This window comes from Rhipicephalus microplus, chromosome 7, assembly GCF_043290135.1.
Source record: "Rhipicephalus microplus isolate Deutch F79 chromosome 7, USDA_Rmic, whole genome shotgun sequence".
NCBI lineage: Eukaryota > Metazoa > Arthropoda > Arachnida > Ixodida > Ixodidae > Rhipicephalus > Rhipicephalus microplus.
The window spans coordinates 146,436,702-146,461,573 of record NC_134706.1 but is presented as its reverse complement, the minus strand read 5'-3'; the positions used below and the strand labels follow the sequence as shown (position 1 = coordinate 146,461,573).

Here is a 24,872-nt window from a genome sequence, read left to right as displayed (position 1 = left end):
CGTCAGAAGTTTGAAGATGAACAGGAATGAGCTCGAGAGGGCCCAAGCAGAAGACAAGACCCTGGAAGCTTGCAGGGACAAAGTAGGGCAGGTTTTTTATGGCAGAGGATCGACCCAGTATTCCTTTGTCATGGAGAAGTCATTGTTGTATCGAAATTACCGACTATCCTCTGGCAAATTGATACAGCAGGTCGTAGTTCCTCTCAAGCTGCGAAGTCAAGTGTTGAAGATGGCCCATGAGAGTTTGATGTTCGGGCATCAAGGAGTAACAAGAACGATTGGTCGGGTGTTAGGTTCATTCTATTGGCCAGGGGTCCAGGAAGAGATTAAAAGATACGTGCGGTCCTGTGACACGTGCCAAAGAATGTATCCAAAGCATAAAGTAGGAAAGGCTCCTCTTGGGAAAATGCTCCTGATTGACACTCCTTTTGAGCGCGTGGCCGTGGACATTATTTGACCCTTAAAGCCGGTCTCAAATAGGGGAAACAGATACATACTGACCATGGTCGATTTCGCTACGCGCTATCCTGACGCCATTGCTTTGCCGGCGATTGACTCCGCGACTGTGACAGACGGGTTGGCCGAAATGTTTTCCCGCGTTGGATTTCCCCGCCAAATCCTGTGCGATCAGGCGTCGTGCTTCACGTCGGACTTGATGAGAGAAGTAAACGATCTGTTGGCAATCAAACATCTGAGTTCGACGCCCTATCATCCCATGTGCAATGGTTTTGTAGAGCGATTTAATGGGACTTTGAAACAAATGCTGCGCAAGCTACGCCAAGAGGATCCAAAATCATGGAACCGATTGCTTGCACCACTTCTATTTGCATATCGAGAAGTTCCTCAGGCCAGCATGGGGTTCTCTCCTTTTGAACTCATTTACGGGAGATACGTCCGAGGACCACTCAACTTGTTAAAGGAGCTGTGGACTGGATAAAAGATCGAAGATGAGGTGAAAATGACCTATGGATATGTCCTCGATCTCCGGGATCGTCTGGAATGAACACTAAAATTAGCCCATGAGAACCTGGTACGAGCGAAAACGACTCAAAAATATCACTATGATCGGAAGAGCAAGAGCCGTCAGCTGTAAGTTGGAGACCGAGCTCTTATTTTGCTTCCTACAACAGCGAATAAGTTGTTGATGGAATGGAAAGGGCCGTTTCCGGTCATTGGGAAAAAGGGCGACTACGACTATTGGCTGGACTTGGGGCATGATGCCAAACTTTTCCATATTAATATGTTAAAACGATATGAAGACCGGCAACAAGACACAATTCCACAAACAGCATCTTTTGTGGTTATGAAAGAGGAGGAGACAGATACCCCTCTACCAGCTTGCACAGTTAAGCCGACTGTTGGTGTAGAAGCGATTCCGATCGGCAGTAGCTTAGAAGAAGACAAACGTACAGAACTTCAGAAGATTCTAACCACCTACCAAGATGTATTCTCTGAGATACCGGGAAAGACAAATCTGATGGAATGCCGACTTCAATTGACGACCTCTGACCCGATCAACACACCGCAGTATCCTTTGTAGTTGGCCATGAAGGAAGTAGTAGAACAAGAAGTTCAGGGTATGTTAAGACTGAGTGTGATTGAGCGATCCCATTCGCCCTACAATTCGCCCTTGGTACTTAATAAGGAGCCGGATAACACCTATCGCACATGCGTCGACTTCCGTCGCATCAACGAGATACTCGTTTCCGACGCTGTACCCATACCTAGGACCGACCTAATGTTTACAGAGGTGGGCACAAAGAGATATTTCTCAAAGTTTAATCTCACAAAGGGGTATTGGCAAATCCCACTTGACCGGACATCGAGGCCAGTAACGGCATTCTCAACGCAATCTGGTCATTTCCAATTTATATACATGCTGTTTGGCATAAAGACAGCTTCTACGGTGTTTACGCGTCTAATGAGAACACTCCTACAGGGCCTTGAAAATGTAGTCCACTACATCGATGACGTTCTCATAGCCACGAACACTTGGGAAGAGCACATAGACACCTTGCAACGCTTGTTGCAGAAAGTACGGGAGTCTGGCTTAACCATCAAGCCTCAGAAGTGCGAAATTGCTGTGGAGTCGATAGTATTCTTGGGACATCGTCTAGGAGGCGGGACTATTCAACCTGTGGAAACTACGGTTCTGAAGATAGCTAGTGCACCTCTACCTGACACCAAGAAGCAACTCCGATCTTTTCTGGGACTAGCTGGGTATTACCGAGATTTAATACCTCGCTATGCGGAGAAAGCACAGCCTTCAACTCAGCTAACCAGAAAAATGGAGAAAAACAAGATTTGTTGGACTCCTGAAACAGAAGGAGCATTTCAAACGCTGAAGCAAGCCCTTGCTTCTGGGCCGATCGTGATGGCACTAGACCCAAAACGTGTGTTCATACTCCGTACAGACGCATCCGACACATGCATCGGTGCAGTCCTCATGCAAGAACACGAGGGGATGTTGCACCCAGTGTCGAATGCCAGCCGCCAGCTGTTGCCTCGGGAGCAGAATTACTCGACTATCGAACGAGAATGCTTAGTGCTAGTATGGGCGGTAGAAAAATTTCATATTTTTTTGTACGGAGTACAGTTTATCATACAGACAGATCATCAACCGCTACAATACTTAGCGAAGGCAAAACACCTGAACAGTAGGTTGCTAAGGTGGAGTCTAGTACTACAAGAGTACACTTTTCATATTCAACATATCAAAGGTTCTGAAAACGCAAGTGCCAACTTCATGAGCAAGTTACGGCCATAGATACGAATTCAGGTGTTGATAAAGATGGGAGGCAAAGCATTTCAAACAACCATCGGAATATTGTTTACCATATTTTTTTTCCTGTATGTTAGAAGCTGCCACTCTAGCGTCGCCAGCGCGAAGTCGGCGACGGGAATGACCGCAGGTTGGTTCGTTCCGTACGCAAGCAGAGACAGTGAAGAGATCAGAGACGTGGGAAAACAAAACAAACTTTACTCTAGTGATATTGCAGCACACGGGATCTAACACAACACTTCAATAGAACTAACAAAATACATCGACACTTGATAACACTAAAGAACTATATAACAGAAACAATAAATCAGCTTACGAGAGAGAACTACACAAACTAACACCAATAGACTACGGAGTAGAAAGTTCGAAGACATAAACAGGTGAAGGCATACGTGTGATGACCGGCAGCGTTGTGTCCCCGACGATCGGATGCGAGAAGTCGAAGAGAGTTTTGGCACGACTGCGATGTCGGCGGTAATGCAACGCTGGTGGTTCCGGGAGGCTAGTGCTTGCAGGTGACTTCGAGCAGGTTGAGCTAACTCGAGGCGAATTCCCGATGTCTACGTTGCAGACGTTAATCTCGCGTCACAACTAGACGAACGGCTAAGTTTAGGTGGCCAGCCGATACAGAGCCACACTAAAAACTTTTAGAAAGATGCTTGTTGATCTGTTTCTTCACCATCTTGGTCAGCGACTAGTCTGCCTAGCAGGGCAAAATCCTGCGCTTAAATCCCCCTCGTGTCTCCTCGCTCTCTTCCTTGGGGACAAGAGACCTCTACCTGGGTCCAATCATGCGCGTTTAATTGAGGGAAAACTCCGCCCCAAAAATATTTTGCCCCACCCCTTTTTAATAGGGAGAGGGCCCGCAACTAGCGAGAGTGACAACCTGTCGGGTTGTTGTCATACGGCTTGGCCACCAGAGCGTTTCCCACGCTTTTCTCCGTCGGAACGGTCAACCACTTAGCTCTCAGCCGGGCGTCTTGTAGTCTAATCCTTGTACGGGGTATACCGCGGCCTTCTACGACCTTGCAGACGCCGCCACAGTTACAAAAGGACTAACCGTCGGCGGCGACGTTCTAAGGAGAGCACCCTATTTCGCACTTATCGGTTCCCTTTCATGTGCCGCCGTTTCTCACGGTCAGTCGGGGAGTACGGCGCCCGTTAATTGCCGTGACGCGGTGTCGCCAAAAATAGCCGTCCGCGACATTGCCCCCCACATTCAGAATGTTATTCATAACATTTGTTCGCACGGAGGGGAATTTTTTTCGACAACAAGGAACAAAACACCAACAACAAGGGAGGCATGAGGACTGTCCCTCTCATACACAACATAAATAGGCAGAGTGCATCAAAGTAACAACAAAAGGAAAAACAAAGAATGGTTAGAGTACCAGCTTCATTTACACGCAACAATATCAATGCGCCATACAAACAAGAAGAGGAAATAGCCGTGTACGGCAGCCATCAATACAGAATACACTGCACGAATGTATACTACAAAAAAAACGGAACCGGGGCGCTCCTCTACTGAAGTGCAATCCTTTCAATGTGCATTGCAGCAAGTAAAAACAGCCAATGCAGCAAGCAAAAAGAAAATAACTCAAAATACACTTCTTATACAATGAAATATGTACATACAAACAGAAAACAACCGACAAAAAAAAACATGCTCATAGACCTCAAGTCTCAATGCGCGCAACGACAACTGTACCGGGTCATGCCAATCTTAATCAATTTACGAAATCATTCGGTTTATGCTAACATTTTCCTCAAATGCTCATTCATGCCACATCCCCATGACAGTGGACGCGTACGATGAACATTTGAAAAAACTAGAAAAATGACACATTTTCTCGGTTTTTTTACCTTCTGCAAATTTTCGCACTCATGATTAAACTAATTCGATGCTAACTTTCAGCCTTTGGCTCGGCGGTTTTTCTTCTGAACAATTTACACCACCTCACGTAACTTGCAAAAATTATGACTGAAGTCTGCATCTGCAAAGCAACACTAAGTAACCATACTCAGCACGCACGTGCAACAATTCTTCAAACTGACCGTCCCCCTTTTTTTCAATTAGATTCGCTTAAATCGCACACGATGGGTTCGCTTTCCCGGAACCATTCGAGCACGCCAGAGGTTACAAGAATCACGAACGCCAGGCTGTGTCCTGCTGTCACGCCTCATTCTGCATTTCGTCCGGCTCCCCTCAGGAATGTGCAAGGAACGCCAGAAACAGGGGGAAAACTGGGGCCACTGTCCCTTTGTGTTCACCCCGACGCGGTTTTTAGCTTTTGTGATCTTTCGACGTTGACCCTTCGGGGAAGGCCGCTTTCCTGAAGTCGTCGAAATGAACCGCGCCTTTCGTTCGGGTGACGCACCTCCTTTTCCCCCTCTACACCTGGCTCACCGCTTGTGTCTCCATGAACGCCACCATTGACATTTCTTGAAACGGATGCATGGCCTAGCCTGTCGTATTTGTTGGGAAGGAGTGGGACCTGCCCTAGGCTCACGAAGTGCCGAACGCCTCCGCTTCTTCCTTTTTCTGCGATGTTTGCTTGCCTCCTTTCTCTCAATGTCATCATCATGTCGCGTCGGGAACTGAGTGGTTGGGAAGCTCGTTGGAGCTTGTGCTACATTTTGCCCCACGCTCAAACATTTTGAACTCGGTGTCACGACGGACTGCCAGGCCAAATTATCTTTGTTAATGCTGATGAAACCTTTAACTGGGCCCTCTGCGGTGGCATTGCTGCACTCCTGAAGCGTCGCGTTCTCGCTGTGTTTAGCCACTGTGCTAACCCTATCTGCATGTGACGATCTCGAGACGTCCTCTCGAGGCATGAAGATGGTTTTCAGCTTCTTACTGAGTCCATTAGGGCTGCTTGCACACACCTCATCCTCGCTAGGACCGTTTTTTGATACTGTCTCTACCTCGAGACCAGCCAAGGCCTCGTTCTCTACATCATTTATATGGATGCATTCGAGAATATGCGGGCCCTTTTCTAGCGCGATTTCTGGTTCTGGCGTTTCATGACGCGCTTCAATGTCCAACGCTTTCCGACGCGCCTTGCTTTCAGACTCTTGTCTTTCTGCTTCGCGCTCTCTTTCAGACTCTTGTCTGAGCTGCTCTTCTTTAGTCCAGACAGAAGTTCCGAACATCCGGAGCATCTCTGCCTTAACTACCTCGTAGTTGTTCGCGTTCTGCTGACCGAGTCACGCAACAGCTTCATTTGCCTCGCAAGGCAGAACCGTGAGTAGCCCTTGACACCATGTGTCTCGCTCAACTGACAGTTCCTCGCCGGCATCGCCGTGCTCATTGCTGGATCGGCTCACCCTGCTACCCTCACTGAGGCGAATCTTTAATTGCAGTAACTGCACTTCCCGTTCTCCGGCTTCCTTGCCGCTTCTCGTTCTTTCGCCCTTTCTTCCCGGGCCCATGGCCGCTCTTCTCTGGCTAACGCCTGCGCCTGTTCCTGCTGCTCCTTAACCCATTGTCTCAGTTCGGCGCCCTCAAGGCCTAACTGTTTACCTTGCGGGATCCACTTATCGAAATCCATACACTGCATACTGCAACTGTCGCTATAACGCCACTAAAGAACCAGCGCAATCATATGCAGGATGCAACCGCTTCAACTGTGCGGCTCTATCACCACGCTGTCTGCACGGTTCTCGTTCACCCCTCACTGTCTTACTCTTTGTACGGAACGTCTTGTCTCGTGGACGCCAGTTTTGTTACAAGCTGCCACTCTAGCGTCGCCAGCGCGAAGTCGGCGACGGGAATGACCGCAGGTTGGTTCGTTCCGTACGCAAGCAGAGACAGTGAAGAGATCAGAGACGTGGGAAAACAAAACAAACTTTACTCTAGTGATATTGCAGCACACGGGATCTAATACAACACTTCAATAGAACTAACAAAATACATCGACACTTGATACAACTAAAGAACTATATAACAGAAACAATAAATCAGCTTACGAGAGAGAACTATTACAAACTACACAAACTAACACCAATAGACTACGGAGTAGAAAGTTCGAAGATATAAACAGGTGAAGGCATACGTGTGATGACCGGCAGCGTTGTGTCCCCGACGATCGGATGCGAGAAGTCGAAGAGAGTTCTGGCACGACTGCGATGTCGGCGGTGTTGCAACGCTGGTGGTTCAGGGAGGCGAGTGCTTGCAGGTGACTTCGAGCAGGTTGAGCTAACTCGAGGCGAAGTCCCGATGTCTACGTTGCAGACGTTAATCTCGCGTCACAGCTAGACGAACGGCTAAGTTTAGGTGGCCAGCCGATACAGAGCCACACTAAAACTTCTAGAAAAGATGCTTGTTGATCTGTTTCTACACCATCTTGGTCAGCGACTAGTCTGCCTAGCAGGGCAAAATCCTGCGCTTAAATCCCCCTCGTGTCTCCTCGCTCTCTTCCTTGGGGACAAGAGACCTCTACCTGGGTCTAATCATGCGCGTTTAATTAAGGAGAAACTCCGCCCCAAAAATATTTTGACACCACCCCTTTTTAATAGGGAGAGGGCCCACAATTAGCGAGAGTGACAACCTGTCAGGTTGTTGTCATACGGCTTGGCCACCAGAGCGTTTCCCACGCTTTTCTCCGGGGGAACGGTCAACCACTTAGCTCTCAGCCGGGCGTCTTGTAGTCTAATCCTTGTACGGGGTATACCGCGGCCTTCTACGACCTTGCAGACTCCGCCACAGTTACAAAAGAATTAACCGTCGGCGGCGACGTTCTAAGGAGAGCACCCCATTTTGCACTTATCGGTTTCCTTTCATGTGCCGCCGTTTCTCACGGTCAGTCGGGGAGTACGGCGCCCGTTAATTGCCGTGACGCGGTGTCGCCAAAAATAGCCGTCCGTGACACTGTAAGTGTGCTCCTTAAGACTTGTTGCAGTGATACTAGTGTGCATGTGTTCATGCGAACTCCAAGAACGTATCCTGTGTGGTGAAACACGCATCCGGCAGTTTTTTCTGTTGGGAAAAGCTTTTCGAAAAAGGGGCATGTTGAGATAAGTGAAGTGCGCGTTTCGTGAAGTGCGCAAGTGCAACCAGTGTTCGGTTTAAAATGTGCGCGAGTGCACCGGCATAGGAAAGAAGACGACGACGACCGATGGTGTGGACGCGCGCTTTCGCGATGTATTCGGTGAGGAAGACGATGGGCAGACGAGGCGCGTGAAGTTCGGACCAATGAGAGGCTCCCACGCTGGTTTGGAAGAAGCCCGAACGAAGAACGAGCAGACGTGGCCGGGACGCGACAGAGGCAAGCAGGCTACCAGGGCGCGGGGGTGGCGGCCGAGTTCCAGAGGCAAGGCTGCTGCGGGCTCCCACCTGGTCGGGCTCTCGAGCATCATCTATCGTCTGGCGTTGGCCAGGCCGCTCGTCGTCTGGCGTTGGCCAGGCTGCTCGTCGTTTGGCGTTGGCCAGGCTTCTAACCATCTGGCTTTGGCCAGGCTGGTCCCGTTTCCAGGGCTACGTCCCAGCGTCGGAGGACGTACGCTGAGAGGTCACTGACCTTGGTGCGCCCGGAGCTACCTTCAACCCGAGCAACGCTTGCACTTCTGATCTACTTTGTCTGCACCCCATCGCATCACCGCGCCGTCTACAAGAGTGCCGCGACCGAACGGTGACAGTCGCTTTTGCTATTGCGGAGCTTACGCATCCTTAGCATTTCGCGGTCACTAGGTTAATTTCTCCTCGACTTTGAGTGCTTTGTTTGTTTTTCCTCTTATTTCTTTCTCTTTATCTAGTTTATTGAAAGTATATTTAGTTGTTTTTCTTGCGTGCATAAACGGTCTCGTGTTCTCTTTACCGATGTGGGTTTTCTCATCGGTTTGTATGCACAAGAACCTACACGAGAACTTGTGAGTTGACTAGCCTCGTGACAATTCACGTGGTTCCGTGACAATTCAAGTGAAAATTCACGTCCTGCCGTGGACCCCAATTGTCACGAGGCTAGTCGAAGCGTTGCTCGGGTTGAAGGTAGCTCCGGGCGCACCAAGGTCAGTGACCTCTCAGCATTCGTCCTGCGACGCTGGGACGTAGCCCTGGAAACGGGACGAGCCTGGCCAAAGCCAGATGGTTAGAAGCCTGGCCAACGCCAAACGACGAGCAGCCTGGCCAACGGCAGATGACGAGCAGCCTGGCCAACGCCAGACGACGAGCGGCCTGGCCAACGCCAGACGATAGATGATGCTCGGGTGCCCGACCAGGTGGGAGCCCGCAGCAGCCTTGCCTCAGGAACTCGGCCGCCACCCCCGCGCCCTGGTAGCCTGCTTGCCTCCGTCGCGTCCCGGCCACGTTCCCCGTTCTTCGTTCGGGCTTCTTCCAAACCAGCGTGGGAGCCTCTCATTGGTCCGAGCTTCACGCGCCTCGTCTGCCCATCGTCTTCCTCACCGAATACATCGTAAAAGCACGCGTCCACACCATCGGTCGTCGTCGTCTTCTTTCCTATGCCGGTGCACTCGCGCACATTTTAAACCGAACACTGGTTGCACTCGCGCACTTCACGAAACGCGCACATCACTTATCACACCATAGCTAGTACTGCGACGACTGAGTGATGTTACTTACGCGGTCGTCCCTGACAGCTCGTGTAGTACGAGGCTTCGCCAGCACCGCCCTGAACAAGTTCACGTTGTACGCATGAAGCCTTATGCCACGTAGTGACTGCTCAAGACATTCCCTTAAAAAAACTTCACTACTGATCTAGCATCGGGACGATGCTCTTTAAGAGGGGGACAAATGACGCGTGGGTACTGGTGGACAAAACGACGTTAAGGGGATTTGACGGACACCAAGTAGTGAAGCTCTGGCTGATCGAAGACAAAGAAGGTGATCGTGCTGTTCGGCTGCTGAGAATCGCTGTATCAACGTCTATCTGCCTTTTCTTCGCATTGTACCGCGACAATATACTGTAGTGTCAAATGTAGTGTTGACGCACGCGCACGTTTGGCACAGCGACGTGACATTAGCAAAACAGAAGCACTCTATAAACTGACACGAGGCGCGACAGACCCGACCAGCGTCTGTCGGCGCAAGCCGACGGCAACCTGCGCAAAATTGGCACCGATGCGTTACCTAGACAACAATGCGTCTTCCTCTTTTCTTGACGGAGGGACGCTGGATGCGCTCAAACACGCGTGCGTCAAAGCAACGCTGGGCGGCGTGCGCCTGCGAGTATATGGCAGAACCAGTGCCCGGCGTGGCAACGCCAAAGAGCACGCGCACCGCTTCTTGTCGAAATGTAGTGGCTCCTTCACTGTGGCATGTAGTCATGTTCTCAAATGACACACACCTTATGATTATCATGTTTGCACTAGTCACATACCTTCGTCATCCACGGAGGTCACATAATACCAAATTTGGCATATGAGAGGCTAGAGAAATGGCCGCGAGCGCATCAAGAGTGTAGTATGAAACCAGGTTGTTACATGACACGCATGTCGTGATTTTCATGTCTGGATTTTTCACTTACCTATGCCGTCCGTTCACGTCGCGTAATACCGAGTTTGGTACATGTGAATCTAGTGAAACGGCAGCGAGTGCAATATGAGCGTATCATATACCATGTTGTTACATGGTTCCAGTCTCACGTTTATCATGTTTGCACTATTATCATAACTTCATCATTTATTCACGTCCCTAATACCAAATTTGATATAAGTGAAGTTAGCAAAATGGCCGCCAGCGCATCATGAGCGTGGCAAGTAGTCGTGTTGTTTTATGACATGAATTATTTGATTATCAGGTTTGCAGCACTCACATATCTTCGTCAACCTTTCGCGTATTGTAATACCAAATTTGGTTTATGTGACGCTAGCGAAACGGCCCCGAGCGCATTATGAGCGTGGCATATAGTCAGGTTGTTACATGACACGCATGTTAAGATTTTCATGTTAAGGTCTGTCGCTTGTGTTCGCCATGCCATAATGTCATACCATATCAATTTTGCAAGATGCCACGTGAAAGAAAGCACCAGAAGAACTGCAGGACCGTAAATGTAAATCATGACATTTATGACATACATTCATGATTTTTTGTCATGACTAGTCAAATATGTTTTTCATAGAGTTATGTTATGCCATACTAAGTTTGGTATCGATACCATTATCGAAACGCCCAGGAGAGCTAAAGGTCGCAGGCGGTAGATAAATAGATAGACAGATAGATAAATAGATAGATTGATTGATAGATAGTTAGATAACCAGATAGATAGATAGATAGATAGACAGATAGATAGATAGATAGATAGATAGATAGATAGATAGATAGATAGATAGATAGATAGATAGACAGATAGGTAGATAGATAGATAGATAGATAGATAGATAGATAGATAGATAGATAGATAGATAGATAGATAGATAGATAGATAGATAGATAGATAGATAGATAGATAGATAGATAGATAGATAGATAGATAGTGCCCCGAACTGTTGGCCACCGCTAAACAAGCGCTGCCAGTCTACGCTGCGCGCACCTTCTATCTTAGCTCCCTCTTCCCCTTCCCTTACCTTTCGTTCTTATAAAAACCCAAGCCGGACAATAAACGCTCACTTTTTGCCCTGGCCACTCTGTTCGTGCATTTCGGGGCGCGGCCCAGCCGCGGGGCCGGTTGTAACAGTGGCGACGAGTATTTCAACAAAGAATGAGACCCAGCTGCTTCCTGAAGGTGGGCAAGCAGCCACCCCATCGACAGGCATGAGTCACCGCCTCCCGGAATTCAACGACGACACAGATAAGTGGCAAGCGTACCTCATGAAGGTTGAGGCATATTTTGAAGCAAACGAAGTCACTGACGATGCCAGGAAAAGAGCCCTGTTGGTAGCCGCACTTGGGCCGCGAACGATTGATGTGCTATGCGGTAGAGTGGCACCGCAGAAGCCCAACGCACTCGGCTACGATGGGGTAGTGAAAGTTCTAAGCGAGTATTATGACCCACGACCAAACGAAATTTCAGAAAGCTTCAAGTTTTTCCACCGAAACCAGCAGGAAAGAGAGTCTGTTCACGCTTTCATTGTGGAAATACGGCGCCTAGCGCATAACTGCAACTTGTCGTCCATGCTGGATAGGATGTTAAGGAACCGTATTGTGTGCGGGGTACGTTCAAGAAATTTGCCAAAGCAGCTGCTCGCGAAACCTGAGTTGACGTTACAAGAAGCAGAGGCACTTGAGTTGGCAGCAGAAAGTGCAGAGTTAGATGCGGAGAACATAAATCGAGAAACGCCCCCGGTAACAGTGTCGGCAATGAAGAAGCAACGCTGGGTGCCGCGAGACCAGAAGAAAAACGAAGGCGGAAAGCCATGTGAGGGCTGCGGAAAGCGTATTCATAAGCGCGCGACCTGTGCAATGCGTGGGAGGCACTGTTACAAATGTGTGAAAACAAGGGCATTTGGCACGCATGTGCCAAAGGATCGACAACGCGTTGAATGTAACAGCCCAAGCCAACGACAGTGATAGCAGCGCGTCGCAACTTTGGTCTGTAACTTCGAAGAATTCATCGGTGCCACCGATTCAGGAAACGTTCACGTGGAACGGCGTAAAGCTGAAGGTGGACGTTGACACCGGCTCGCCCGTATGCGTCATTCCTAGAGCAACCTACAAAGCCCACCGTTCTCAATGGCCGAAGTTGCGGGAGCCGAAGATAAAGCTGGCGTGCTATTTGGGGAAGCTACCCGTACTCGGAGTACTGTCAATGCGGGTATGCCACAAATCGGCAGAGGTTGATTGTAACCTAATCGTCTTGAACTGCGAAGGTCCTCTCCTGTGCGGTCGTGATTTGCTGCAGAAACTACAAGAGCAGGGCGCAGCAGTACTTCACGTAGCTGCGCCACCACTCGGGGAGTCTCCGCCCACGCCTGCTGTGTTGGACCGCCACTCCGACCTGTGCACGCAGGGCGTAGGACTCATGAAAGGCCCACCGGTGCTCCTTCACATCAAGCCTAGAATGACGCCAAAGTTGTTCAAGGCAAGAAAGGTACCCTGCGCTCTGTTGGATAAAGTTTCAGAGGCATTAGATCGACTTGTGGCAGCTGGCATTATATCACCAGTGACGCACTCGGAATGGGCTACGCCCATTGTTCCAGTCTTAAAGAAAGACGGCACAGTTCACATTTGCGGTGACTTCAAGATTACTTTGAACTTAGTTTACGAGCTGGAACAATACCCGCTGCCTCGTATTCAGGATATTTTTGCGCGATTAGGTGGTGGGGAGCGGTTCAGCATTTTGGATTTGCGCGACGCCTACAACCAGATCTCGCTAGAGGAAGAGTCTCGCAAATTGGCCGTGATAAACACCCACAAGGGCCTCTTTTGCTTCAACCGCCTCCCATTTGCGATTGCTTCGGCACCGGCGATATTTCAGAGGCGGATTGAATCAATCCTACAGGGCTTGCCTGGGGTGCAAGTGTACCTGGTTGACGTGTTGATAGCGGAAGAGGGTTACAGCCAAAACCGCAATATGATGGCTGTGCTCGAACGCTTCCGTGAACATGGCATTCAGCTTCGTGCTGATAAGTGCCGCGTTAGCGAGCCCTCTGTTACACATCTAGGTCACCGTGTTGACGCGAACGGACTGCGTCCCATAGAAAAGAACGTGGATGCTATCAGGCTAGCCCCCTCTTCACAGAACGTCTGCGAGCTACGCTCATTTCTGGGCATGGTAAACTTTTATAACAAGTTTATGCCCGACTTGTCTACCATTCTAACACCGTTCTACAAACTGCTGAAAAGGGCGCTAAGTGGACGTGGAGCACCAAAGAAAAGAAAGCCTTTGTCCAGGTGAAAAATGCGTTGTGCGCGGCAACCGTACTCACTCATTTTGAGCCGAACCGTGAGCTCTTCTTGGAGTGTGATGCGTCCCCATACGGAGTTGGTGCTGCACTTTTTCATCACACCGAAGGCGAGAAGCGACCCGTAGGCTTTCGATCGAGAACGCTGACAACTGCCGAAAGAAAGTACTCTCAGATTGAGCGCGAGGCGTTAGCCTTGATATTTGGTGTTACTAGGTTTAGGAACTACCTGTTGGGACGAGAGTTCACTCTGGTTACGAATCACCAGCCGTTGCTGGGCCTGTCAAGGCACGACCGTCAGACCCCCGTCATGGCCGCAGCCAGAATACAAAGATGGGCGCTACTACTCGGTGCATACAAGTATAAACTGCAGTACAAGCCGGGAAAATTTATGCTCAACGTGGATGCATTAAGCCGGTTACCCCAATCTCTTGAACAGGAGCTGCAGGACGACAAGGATGCGGCTGAGTACGTCCTCGTCGTGGACCAGTGGGACGAGCCGGTGGTGCCCATGAAAGAGCTTTCATCCCTCACGCAGTCGGACGGCGTACTGTCAAGTGTGTGCAGGTACGTCATCCAAGGTTGGCCACAACGCACTGCGGAGGAAGGCACAGAGATGCGGGAGTATCAAAAAAGGCGGAACGAGCTGTCCGTGCAGCATAATTGCTTCACTGGGGTCATCGTGTTGTGGTTCCGGCGAAAGCCAGGAAGAAGCTACTGAAGTTATTACATAAAGCTCATCAAGGAGTTTCTGCAATGAAGGCAGTTGCATGGTCGAAATTTTGGTGGCCTGGCTTGGACCACGATATTGAGCGCTTAGCCGCTGTGTGTCAGCACTGCGTACTGGCGTTGCCCATGCCACCCGCGCAAGCACCCATTCGCTGGCCAGAGACGCAGGAAAAATGGTCGCGACTCCATGTCGACTTCACGGGTCCGATCCAAAACAAGATGCTTCTTGTCGTCGTGGACTCTCACAGTAAATGGGTTGAGGCCATTCCCTGGCTCACGCGACCTCGCGCAACACAGTCGATGACCTGCGAACGCTGTTCAGTAGATTTGGTCTGCCACACACAGTAGTGTCTGATAATGGCACGCCATTCACCGGATGGAAGTTCAACGAGTTCTTGCAACAGAACGGGGTACTTCACGTGCGGGCACCCCCCTACCATCCACAGAGTAATGGACTCGCCGAACGTGCGGTGCGAACCATCAAAGACGGAATAAAAAGTGTGGGGACGCAGACTTCTCAAAGACGCTGGCTAGAGCACTGTGCCGCTATAGAAACACGCCGCTTCCGTCCGGGTGCTCACCATCAGAAATGTTGTTGGGTTACCAGCTCCGTACACGATTAGACATGTGTTTTCCTCCCAGGAGCCGAGCAACAGGGGAAGTCCACTCTGCTGACAGCGCCGGGCGGAACTTCGCGCCGGGAGATCCTGTGTACCTTCGCAATTACGGCCGTGGCGACAAGTGGACACCCGGGAAGGTCCGGTCAACCTCTGGTGCACGCATCATGTCTGTCGACACGGAGAACAAGCTTTTCACCAGCACATGGACTAGCTCAGGCGGAGAAGCATCGAAGAACCGTCAAGTCCAGAGGCTCTCACTAGCCCCCAGATAAGCCAGGACCCTCCAGTACAAGACTGCGAAGCTACAACGGCTACTGGCCCCGGTATTCCGGGCCACCCGCCCCCAGAGCTAAGACGTTCCACACGTATCAAGAAGCCAGTGGAGCGTTATGGATTCTAAGGAAGAAGGAATGCCACGAACTGTTGGCCACCGCTAAACAAGCGCTGCCAGTCTACGCTGCGCGCGCCTTCTACCTTACCTCCCTCTTCCCGTTCCCTTACCTTTCGTTCTTATAAAAACCCAAGCCGGACAATAAACGCTCTCTTTTTGCCCTGGCCACTCTGTTCGTGCATTTCGGGGCGCGGCCCAGCCGCGGGGCCGGTTGTAACAGATAGATAGATAGATAGATAGATAGATAGATAGATAGATAGATAGATAGATAGATAGATAGATAGATAGATAGATAGATAGATAGATAGATAGATAGATAGATAGATAGATAGATAGATAGATAGATAGATAGATACGCTCAAAGTCGCCGAACTTCGCTAAGAGATGTTCCGCATTCAAAAGTTGGACGCTGTCAGTTGGGCAGTTGTTTCCTTTATACACTCCGGTTTCTCAGCTTGACGAAATGTTGTCTTGCATATTCCCGCTGCTTCTGCTGGCAACAGCACTGCCTGCTGTTGCACATATGAATGTAACCTTTCTATGCACCTTTCAGAGTGCAAGTTTTTTCTGTCTTGCAGGGCGCCTTCATTGTGAAGGAGTGGCGGAGATTCTGTGCTGTATCTAATAAATAATATATTTGGCACAGTCTTTTTGATATCAGACGAAAACTGTCAGTCTGCGTCTGCTCCATTGAGTGGAAAGGCGTGTTAAAGGCGACGCTTCACCTTGCACGAAACACTATTTATTACATTTTTCGTGAAATTTATATCAGAAATGGGTGTTACAGCAAAAAGTTCTTACCTCAAGGTAAATGAAAATGGTGTTGCTTTTAGAGTTCAAGCATTTTATGGTGAAGTCAAAACAGCAGTCAATGAACACAGTGAAACAAAATGAACAGCTGCACGAGTATAGCTTTTTTTTTAATATTTACTCCAACTACCTTAGTTTCCATTGATTTTCTCAAAGCGTCAACATCCTATATTGTGGTTGAGGCATCACGACTGTCCATGTGCAATGAAAAATATCATTATAGAATAAAAAACAATATACGCTGGATTGATTTTATAAACAATGCACATACATGGGAAATATATACTAAAGCCTTAACTGCGCTGCTCTCACAATTTTTTATTCATAGGCCGAAATGACCCAGTTACAAAACGCAGCTTTATGCAACGTGCTCTGTCGTATGGGTTTTGTCTGTTTAATTTGCAACGTGAGCTGGACATCCTACATGCACATTTTTTTCTGAAAGATTCGCAGCAATAACGTATCAGGCCTCTTAAATTGTTCAGCTGCTGCACAAATACGGGCAGCAGCTGAACCTCTTTGAGCATAATATCCAGCACACTCATAGTGATAACTTGTATTCTTCAGTGTTTGTCAAAATATATTTTCATTGTAGCTTGCGATGACAAGGAGTTAACTTGACTCGGTGCCATCCATTTCCCCGGCATATCAGTTCATGAGGGTGACTTTACATTGATGAGGGCAAACATCAAGGTATCAACATGGTGGCACCTCTCGCTCCGCCTGCAAAAAAAGTTATACTTGAATCCACACACTTTCCATTCACGACTTAGGAAAACTGTCTAACAAGCACAAAGAATTTTTTGTTCAGAACTGGATTTATTTTTCACGTGATCAGTGAGAGTAAGACCTCATTCAAATGGTAACGCTATCATAATTTGACCTTTTTCACCACCTCACGACTGCTTCCTTCACTTGGAAAGCATGCTAAAGCAATCGAAGCACGATACATAGCAAAAAAATACTGTTATACCTAGCTATTGAAGATTAGCAGGTATTTGTCATTTCTTTCCCCGCTTTCTGTGAGATCGACGACCCTCATAAAAGCACTTCGGTGTTGAAGTGTCGGGGGTCGCAGAGTGTTACTAAATATCGGTACTATCGAATTATCGCTAAAGGCTTCCCAATGATGTTGCAAGAAACGTTAGCGTTCACTTCAGAATGTGCTTCATTAGGAATCGCCACTGAACATCTGCAAAACTTAAGATACTGAACGCCCTCACAGTAAGTAGCAGGAACGTTCACCGAAACAGGCCCCTTAAACACTGACGAAGAGTTACAGCTGAGCAGATATTGAAATAAGTGGTCAATTTACTGGACGGTGCTTTGCCGCACATACTTCACATGACAGAACCAGCTACTCACCCAGCAATGGAGTCGCAGTATTCTTTCGAGAAGTGCGAATCAGCTCCTGCTTCGCAACGATCTGTTGGTAGTGTCCGGACTTCATAGGATATAAGCATATGCTGCGTATGAAAAACCACTTGCAGCTGCAGGGGTGATGGTGTACTTTGAATGCAATGGGGCGTATGTACCGCTCTTTTTTAGAGGCCCACTTTTTTCTTTTTCTGATAAAGTAAGCTACTGAAGAGGTCATCCGTGGCACGTTTGGCGAGACAGGTCACATAAGTTGGGTTGGTCGTCCATGACTCTCCGTAGTCATAGCGCCACCACAACTCGTCCAGCAAAAACATATGGTGCATAGACTGCCAGTAAAACTTCCATATATTATACAACAATAATAGACATAGATAATGCAACAAAGAGCGCGCACACAGCGGAGGCTGCAGATGTAGCCGAAGGGTTTCACAAGGCGCGACGAGAAGGGCGACACCTGCCGTTGCAGGCGGCGAGTGTACACATAAATGCAACAATAGCTTTTGTGATTTGTAACCAGCCTGCCCTCGTAGAACACGAAGGCAACGAACAACCACTTTTGTTTTTGTCTGCTCCCGCTGAAAGCACTGTTGTGACTGGGAAAAGACCTAGTCAGAAAAAAAACTTTTCATTTTTTAGAGGCTGGTGTCACACACGTGACTACCTCGCTATAAATAAAATGCTCATAGCATACACTCATCCATACAAAGGCCTGTTCCGAGAAATCGTGTGACCACGCCGCGCTAGTATTTTCCCTTAAAAACACTTGGTTGATGTTTTGCTAGTTAAAACCAAAGCGCACTCACATACGCGAATGCATTCTTTTTCACACACGTAGGAAGATATTGATACCTTGAAAAAAATTTATTCCACGCTATATGTTCCCCAGAGCCACTGAGGCTGCTGACTCTTTTGTGAGAGACAGTTCTGATGCAATAACTTCGACTGCTACTAGTTAAGAGGCCAGCGAGTGCGTGTGCAGGAAGTGAATTTTCCGCGTAAGAACGCAGAATAGCAGAGGCACAACAGTGGCAACGATATCATATTTACCCGACCTCTAAAGTAACTTTAATACTTTCAAGCCTATTATAAGGTAATAGGAAAGTACTGTCAATTTTTTTAGAAAACGTACTGTAACAGTAACACTTTGCTCGTCGTGGAGTAGATAAAAAAAGTCGACGATCAGATCCACTTGGAATTTCAAAGGGCTGCTGTTTAGAAGATAATCAAAAATTATCATACATTGAATTTTGAACTGTCTTCGATCACATGTCACCAGCATAGGGCAGAGACAAAAAATAGGGAACCCTTAAGTTTCGTTTTGTAGAGTTCAACGCCATAGCGAAATCCGGCCTCTTGTGCGTCCTTCAACGACTAAGTGCATACTTATTAATATTTTTGTTACATACACATGCAAGCAAGCGCCCGCAAACGCGACGTATCTATAGTAAAGCAGTGACTGTGCAGTGTGGCCACTTCCCTCTGCTAGAACGGCGCTCTTCTGTAGTCGAGACACGTTTTTCACAATGTCTTGCAGATGACACACACCCACGCACACACGCAAACACACACAAACACACACGCGCGCGCATGAATGGTACATACAGGTTTTTGTTATAAAGCAAGAGTCGCATGACCTTCAAAATACACGCCACACGCTTGCCATCTTGTAGCTTAAAAAGAGTCTCATAATACTTTGTAGATGACAGAGCAATATCTAGTGTTTGCTGATTGCTTGATCAACGACTCGGGAAGGGCATGCTATATTTTCCGATAGATAGACATAGTCGTCCATTTTTATAGCTGTAATAAAGTTTCTGTGGGTTTTTTTAGCGGCAATGGCTGCACTATCCCGGCCTTTTTAGGCGTAGTTTGATGGCCTCTCAAACATGCCCACAAATCACCGAATCGGCTCGTTTTCTTTGGGACACCTGTCGAAGAATGTGCAAGTGCAAGAAAGTGAAAGACTTCTTTCACTACAAGGCATTTGTGTAATGTTTTTCCCCTCCTAGTGGCTGCAAGTAATATTGTAACTTTGCGTTAGAACTCTTGCTTGACCCGCAAACGGCCCAGGTTCTATCTTGAATGGGGCCGAAAACTGTATTCCTAATTTTATTTTATTTTTTCTGAATATTTCTCTCATGAACGAATTTTCGCTCACAACCAACGGTGCCGACGCTAATGGTGGAATTTCTGCAACACGAGCTTAATAACGCTATCGCGTTAAAAAGTAATATTTTGTGATACCCGCCCTATGCTTCCATTGTGGGTTTTTCTCATGGCCGTTTATTTTTTATCCCTCTCTCCTCCCATTTATGTGTAGTCTGTAAGGGCGTTTAAGTTTTGCGATCTGAGGTGGTTTCAGTTCATAAGGCGATAACCATAGATGCCTCATTGAACATGAAATTTAAGATCAGCATGAGCTCGAGCGATTAAAAAATCTACATAATCTAACATGTTACCTCAGGTTGTCATCATGGCTTCACAGATTGCAAAAAAATATGAGACAATGTTATGACGTGACTTCATCACAGTAAATTGTCGTTTGGTCATAGCTTAAGGGAACCCGTGGGCAAGTGAGGTGCAGAGAGGTGGCTACGTTTCTGATCACTGAGGCCATGCAAAACCACTGAGGTGCAGAACACTGAGGAGCAGAATTCTTTCTAGGCAGGGTACATGAAAACAATCGAAAGCGAGGATGAAGAACAAAAAAATAGTGTTCGAAATCTTGTCATCTTACAAGGCTGCACCAACCATGGTGTTTCCAAAAATTACCTGGAGAGGACTCTGGTGCTGTGACCGTTCAGCGACCATGGGAAAAATGGGTAGTAAATGGAATAATGGGTAGCGCATGGAGTACTTGCCGGCGATGAATCGCACTTGTTGCTGTGTTTATTGCTATGTTGTGGTTTTCTTTCGAAAGAAAGAAAGTACTCTTTTGAGCTTCATGACCCGATTTGGAATGACAAGCCGGAAAGATTACGGTGGTGAAGCGCAACAACTGAACACTTGCTGATTTTTCTATCGCGACATAACTGCTTCAAGGCGCACTAATACACACGGAGTCAGAAGTACGAAGATTGGACAAATCTGTGGACTACCGAACAATCTCATGCTCACTGAAGCACCATGCGTTGCAGCTTCCACAGACGCTAGCGGCAGTGTACACTCTAGTGTTTATTCAAGAAACTCGATGGCACCGTGGGCCATACGAGTTTTTCCGACGCAAGTATTAAATTTATCTACTGATGAAAAAGCATCGTATTTATAACTGGGTGCTGACCTCTGCTTCAACTGTTACACGCCCTATATTGTACATCAGTACATAGGACGCACTATACATCTTCTTTTAACATTTTTTTTATTTTTGTATTTTTTATTTAATTTGTACATTACTACCTTGATGTTGAAATAGCCTTCTCTAACGTAGCTTACTTTCCCATTTTTTGCTAAATATGAATAGATAAACCTCTTCTTGACTCTTGCATGCACAGAAGTCCCTTTGGGAGGGAAACCGAGGTGTTTTATACAATGGTAAAAATTGTTTGCAGGGAATTATTTTCTCGGAAGAAACAACCAAAAATTTCGTTAAAAATATGTGGTCGTCACCGGAAGTTACCACCATAAAGTAAAAGTGTACTAGTCACTTTCGGTAAAACATGTTTTAATTTCTATAGACCTTAGCATTAGGTACTCATACAACATGCTTGACTACAATAAACATATATAACAGCAACAGCACACGCACACACCAATATCTATAAAATATCTAGGGCCCACCATCTAGTGCGGCTTGAGAATGACGACAACCGGACGAAAGCAAACAATACTTGTCACATTGAAGCCCAAACGAAGTATTGTCACCTTCATCAGATTACATATACGCTATTTAAAAAATGACGCGAGGAACTGACGTGTTTTAAGAGGAACACAAAAAGAAAGGTGGTTACCTGGGGTGACCACCCCATCGGGAAGAGTTTGGTAAGCTTGCGATTTTCATCGTGTTAATAATTATTACATAACAAGTGAATCTTGTCAAGTGAAATTAAGGGTGGCATTCAGCAAAAAAAAAACAACTTTATCAAGGCGCAACCTGAATTTCTGCACCTTATCGCACACCCAACATAGCCTTTCTTTTGTTTTTTCAATCCTGCGTTACTTTTCATTACATATCGTCAAGCCATGAGGAAGTTTTGTTTTACCGCCAAATCTGTTTACCTTTATTACGATTAAAACGCATTGGCGGGCTAGGTGTTGTGCTGCTGTATATTCTAATACTTTAATATGTTGTGTCTGTGTGTATGTGTTTTTGCTTGTGTAGTTGTTTTTTTGTGCGTGCGTACGTCCACATAATACTGTTGCATTCAACTCGTGAAGTCGAAGCGTAAATGTTCCCTTAGTTTGTTTTTGGCTCTTGCATAAAGAAGAAGGAGAGGAAGGTGTTTATTAAGAAAAAGGAGGAAAGGTCGGCATTGAAAACGGATTTCTGGCCTGCAAAATATGATTTCTACCTAATGTGAGTCATAACAAACAATGCTATAATATTCCTGTACAACAGATCAGGCAAAATACAACAATAACTTGAAAAAAAATGTGGAAGACACTTGAGCTTCGCCTTCATGCAGAACGCGATACCGTAAATGGGCTCCGCGCACGTCACCGTCTCAACTGCTAGCCTTGCGTCTGTCCTCGTGACAAGCTTAATACAGGCATTTTGGAAACGAATGACAGTACGCATAACATTGTCTGCTTCAAAGCAGAGTTGTGCAATCATACCAGCATCAAAACTGCGTTCTAAAATCCACACACGCAGTAGGCCCGATCTTTTGGAGCTGACTGTCGCGTCACCTGGGAGCAGCAACACAGAACACAATTAATGCGCTTAATAGTGGGCATGTGGATCAACAGGTGGTGCGACAGTGTGCTGACTGCCGACAGGAGAGAGGAGGGGGCACTGACGTGTCTGATATTTGATGCATGGATCCATGGCGAGTTTTAACTCATATGACTGAATAACTCTGACTTCAAGGTACTCTAGAATACCTAGTGCAAGTATACACTGCCCACTATGCCTTAATTCTTCCTTTTATGAGAATCAGCGAAGAGACGCGTAGGTTTCAGCGTTTCCCTATACTTCCTTGAAGGAACACTAAAAAACAAAACAAATTTTCGCCTATCATTAAAGTACAATTTCACAATCTTGAAAAGAGCACTCGTAAGAGTGGTGCACAACAGCGAGTAGCAGCAGTCGCTAAACGATTTGCGACTTGTCGCAAACAGTCGGGAACGGCGGCAAGCGGTCGTTAAGCGACTGCTCTGGCTAGTCACTTTTCGCTCAGTTTTCAGTCGCGTGACTGCAGTCGCAAAACTGGTGGAACCAATAAGCGATGCCCAGAAGTTACACCAGCATTTATTTACATGCAGTCTCATTTTCTCGTCCTTTTTTTTGGGGGGTTTCTTCATTGCGATAGCCGCTTGTCGCCAGATACGAACCAGTGCGTGTCTCTGGGTTTGTGGCACTATGGCTACCATCGAGTACTTGGCTTGGAGATGTTGGGGCGCAACAGCTCCAGCAAAGTGCCGCATTTTTGTGGCAGTATTCGCATAAAACTAAACACCGTCAGAAATAAAAAGAAAATGGATCGTTCACTACCTTCACCCGTATTCAGAATCGTTTTTATCTTGAACTGAACTTGCCACCGCCTACAATGCAGCGCGTTCAGAATGTGTTTGTGCTTCATGCTTTGGCACCGACTAAAGCAACGCGTTTGAGACGTACTTGTGCTGCATTGGAGGCTGTGGCAAGTCAAGATTAATTCGAAGAGCCTTTCTGTATATGCACTACTCTAGGAAATACTTTTCGCCATCTCAGCGCAGCTCGGGAGGCTGGCGACTTGCATGGCCGGCCTACTCTGGCGAGCCAACGGATGGTCACACCCACGAGTGGCTTTTTTTATATACGATAGTCTTTTTTCGGGACCTTCGACGGAAAATTTTTTGTCTGTCTGTCTGTACGTTTGTTTGATTGTCCACCCTAACGATACCTCAAACGGCACAAACCAGCCAACCACATCCGCAGCGCCCACCAATATTGCTCAAGGTTTAGCGTTCATGGTTGTGCAATTGTCATATAAAAAAGCAAATATCGCGCATATTTGAGGCACCATAAAAACATGTCTATGTTTTATATGTCTGCCTTTATACTAGAAGGGGCCCACACAAGTAACAATAAGGACTGTAGCGTTTATTGCGCTGCGCTGACAGTGCAACGCGATGCTAAAGAAAGTGTTTCCGACGTTTTGCTACGACGACACGGTGAAGGCACCTGCCCGTTTGCAACAGTATTGAGAAGTGTGACGGGCAAATAACATGGAAGGTAGGAACGCTACAGTCCACGATAGATTACGCACTGATGTTTCATACGATGTATGATAAGCTCAGGGGAATGCAAATAGATGAAGGTTGCTCCAGAAGTCTGGGTAGTGATCACAAACGTATCAAGCTAACTTTTGGAACAGCAGTGAAAGCGTGAAGGAGAGAAAATGAGCAAATACAGAAAAAGTTTTATTCTGAAAGTCAAATAGAGATAGCTACTAAACAAATTCAGGAAGTAATCACTGAGGATAATAAAACAGTGTGGACATACACGAATCTAATTAGACTGTTTGAGCTAAAGCTTGCGAAGGCATGCGACAAGTCACACCGGAAAAGAAGACACAAACCCAGAAGTTGGTAAGATGAGGAAGTTAAGAGAGCCATGGCAAAACCTCAGAAAGCCTCTACGGAACACAGACATGCCAACAGACACAGACAACAGGGTGAACCGACAGATGATGTCGAAAGAAAACGGAAAAGCTTTCTAAGCTGTAGAAGGGATGCATCCCTTCTGATTAATGAAAAGATTTGAAGGAAAGGAGCTCAGTGTCTGGCAGAAGTACAAAAAAAAGATAGAAAGGTAGCTGCGAAATTTTGGAACCATATAAACTCCCTAAGAAATGATAGAGCCTAGAGCAGAGGTTTATAAATACAGCTCAATGTGCCAGGCTAGAAGGGGAAGAAGCTATTGAATATATTAGAACAAGGGCGACAGAAAAATTTCACTAAAGAAATGCTTTATGCTCCACAATAGACAAGGATGGATCAAGTGGCGCAATGGCTCCAATTTCACACCGAGAGTAGGAAAGGGCTGAGAAGAGAGTGCCGAGAATACATCAACAGGCCCAGATGGTATTTCATTATGCTGATAAAGACATTAGGTCCGAAGTCTAAGCAGGCTATCAGAGAAGCAGTGAACAAGATAATAATCGATGGTGAAGTCCCTGATGGATGGAAACTTAACAGGATGAGCATGATCTATAAA

At 47.1% G+C, this 24,872-nt stretch overlaps 2 long non-coding RNA genes across 2 annotated transcripts in view; both read right to left on the bottom strand.

The window, feature by feature from the left end:
• The window catches only part of LOC119180092 (uncharacterized), a 94,596-nt gene that overhangs the window by 60,849 nt on the left and 8,875 nt on the right, over positions 1–24,872 (bottom strand). The window lies entirely within an intron of this gene.
• LOC119180093 (uncharacterized) lies at positions 16,217–17,938 on the bottom strand. Its single transcript, XR_005110970.2, has 2 exons — positions 17,501–17,938; positions 16,217–16,858 (listed from the first exon to the last, which is right to left on the bottom strand). It is a non-coding gene; the product is annotated as an uncharacterized LOC119180093 (long non-coding RNA).